Here is a 3,120-nt window from a genome sequence, read left to right as displayed (position 1 = left end):
TGAGAGAGAGAGAGAGAGTGAGTGAGTGAGTTAGTGATTGAAAGAAGTGAGTGAGTGGTTGTGCGTGTGTGAGTAAGAGTGAGTGAGTGAGTGTGTGAGATAGAGAGAGAGTGAGAGAGTGAGTGAGTGAGAGAGAGAAAGTGTGTGTGTGTGTGTAAGAGAGTGAGTGTTTGAAGAGTGAGTGAGTGAGAGGGTGAGTTAGTGAGGAGTGAATGAGTGAGATGTGAGTGAATGAGTGAGTGAGTAAAGGAGTGAACGAGTGAGTGAATGCGAGTAAGTTATGAGTGAGTAAGTTCATGACTGAGGAGTGAGTACATGAGTGACTGATCATGAGTAAATGAGGAGCGTGTAAGTAGGTGAGTAAGTGGGTGAGTGAGTGATCATGAGTAAATAAGGAGGTGAGTGAGAGAGTGAGAGAGTGATCATGAGTAAATGAGGAGTAAGTAGGTGAGTGAGAGAGTGAGGGAGTGGGTGAGTGAGGAGTGAGTAAGTACGAGGGGTGTGTCTGAGAGAGTGAGTGAGCGACTGAGATAAATAGAGAGAGACAGAGATCTCAAAAACGAACTAGAATTACTGAACATGAGCCACAATCCCACCCGAACAAAAGGTAACCATGTTTCCATTTTTGTTTGTTTTGCTGTCAAGTACCTTTTAAGAACGTTGTTGATCTTGTGACGCCCACCAAAGCCTTCATCACAAACGAAATGAGATGGTGACAAAAACCTTGCCACTTTCCCATTCAGAACGTGATATACGATACAAGTTCAAATAAATGACTTGGACACAGGAGTCTCGGTGATTAATGCACCTTAATTGCCCCACCTTAACAAGGTGCTATTCACACCTGTAACACCTGTGCGCTACTTGCACGTGTGGCTTGGCAGGTAGTGGCACTGACCGTGGACTTAATATAAGGAACATGACAAGATGTTTTGTACCGTTCTTGTCAAAGGTGTCTACTGGGACAATTCTTTAACATTAATTATCGTTCTTGTCAAAAGCTGTCTGGATTTTAGTGCCGAAAGTTCTTGTATGCAATGTTGTATTACATGTAATGTAATGCTTTACACACTTAGGGTATTTCAATAGATTGATTATGTAAAATTAGGATCGTTGTTAAAAACAAAACATTAGAATATATTTGCGTTAAAGATATTACATACAATCCCAAGTTTATCCCAAAGTTAAAATCATTTTTTTTCATTTGGAATTGTTAACCTTTTTGTTTTTAGGGTTAAGGCCGCTAGTTTACAGTAAAATCTTCCATGTGGCCCGCTTTCTTTATGATTTAAGGCCATAGCTGCTGGCGATAAACTGCAAGAAGCTCTTAGAGGTTAATTCCTTGCCACCACTCTCTGAATTCTCTAGTTGTTTTTCTCGCTCTCCAATGCCACTGATATGAAAACGAAGTGTGTGGCACGACGTATCTCTTATTGAATGTCCTAAAGACAAAGACCTGACACCTGAGTCTACAGTTGGATCTAAGAGTGTTTCACGCATAATTTAGTCAGGTAAACCAGAGAGTCTCGTCCGGAAACGCGCGAGTGCGCGGGCGGTTGTGTCAGGTGTAACGGTGTGTGTGGTGTCCCTTGTTTTCATGTCCGGGTGTAGCAGTGCATGTTGTCTACCTTCTTTTTACCTTCGCCATTGCCAGAATGCTAGAAGGTTATGTTTTGATCTTGTACGTCTGTCTGTTAATAGTATAAAAAGGAAGCCTTGGATGGATCCTGATGATATTTGGTAGGTGGGTAGGGGTCGGGAAAACGAAGGTCAAGTTTGATTATGGGCCCCCTAGCGGCTTGCTAAGGTACTGCGCGGAACTTTTATATATCTTGTGTTCTAATATTTGAGTGGTAGATAGCCATTGAGGCAAAGAGTTTGGACCCCCTATCGGCTTTTTGGGAACTGCAGGCGCCAATTTCCTTTCAAACTTTGGACGAGAATAACTCTCAGAAAAAAATCCCCTCAGAAAATCTTTTAACATATGCTCTTTGTTGAACATTTCTGGCCACTTAGATTTCACCAATAAGAATTTTTTTCTAATTTTTTTCTGCGCACGCTTGCATCAGTTTTGAGGTTCCCAGAAAATGCTGTATGTTATCCATGTAGTCAAATTAAAATGGCCTAGAATCAGAGAAAGTTGTTGAACTCCTGTGCCTTGGGTTTAATGCACGTCCTTTAAGTCGCTAGACCAGAACTGATCTTAATCTCCTCTTATAAGAACCGGTGTTCCAACTGGGGAACATGGGAACGCCATTAATGGTCGCGTGCTGGGCGTCGTCCTATCTCCATGGCAACGATGGGTTATTCCATCTTTGTGTCTTGAAAGGGTTGACCACATTTTTTTTCTGATTGAAAAGATGGATCTTGAAAGAAAGGAAAGTAACTGAAAGAAACTGGAACTATAATTAATTCTGACATAAAATGATTGGAAAAAATTTAGGTTAGGATTTATACAAAACAATATTTTTATCCCCTTTTTGCTTTGAGATGGAATAGTCCTGTGATAGATGGTAAGTTTAGTAACTGTAGCTGTCTTTAGATCCAGGACGCCACTCGAGTGTTTGTCGACACCGGAATTGAAACGGCCTTGTAGCGTTTTGTTGGGTATACAGAAACCACACCAGACCACCGGTACAGAGGGTTAGGGCTCTGGTACGGTCATGTTGATTTGAATATATGGATGACATCAGCAAGCGCATCAAACTTTGACCGGTAAAAAATTCAACCATACTGAAAATAGTACAAATTGGCTGAAAAATGAATATATGCTGTAGATGGCAATAAAAACTATAAACGTAGAAAGTAGAAAGATGTAAAAGAAATCAAATGATGAATCTGTTGTATACAATGTCTTTTCTCAAACCTTCATGACCACTCAGATTTCACAATGTAGTTATTTTGTTCCAACTTTTTCAATATTTACAAGTGTGAATGAGTGAGTGAATGAATGAATGAATAGATGAGTCAATGAGTGAGTGAGTCAATGAATGGGCGAGTAAATGAGTGAGCTAGTGAATAAATGGATGAGTGAATGAATGAATGGATGGATGGATAAGTGAGTGAGTGAGTGAGTGAATGGATGAGTGAATGAGTGAGTGAGTGAGTGAGTGAGTAATA

The 3,120-nt window shown here is 40.5% G+C and overlaps 1 protein-coding gene across 6 annotated transcripts in view; it reads right to left on the bottom strand.

Annotated features, from left to right (window-relative positions):
- Positions 1 to 3,120, bottom strand: part of LOC118404699 (protein FAM167A-like) — a 59,057-nt gene that overhangs the window by 26,895 nt on the left and 29,042 nt on the right. The window lies entirely within an intron of this gene.

The sequence above is a fragment of the Branchiostoma floridae genome, chromosome 17, assembly GCF_000003815.2.
Source record: "Branchiostoma floridae strain S238N-H82 chromosome 17, Bfl_VNyyK, whole genome shotgun sequence".
NCBI classification, from domain to species: Eukaryota; Metazoa; Chordata; class Leptocardii; order Amphioxiformes; family Branchiostomatidae; genus Branchiostoma; species Branchiostoma floridae.
The sequence above is the reverse complement of the archived record's forward strand: the minus strand, read 5'-3'. Positions and strand labels throughout refer to the sequence as shown.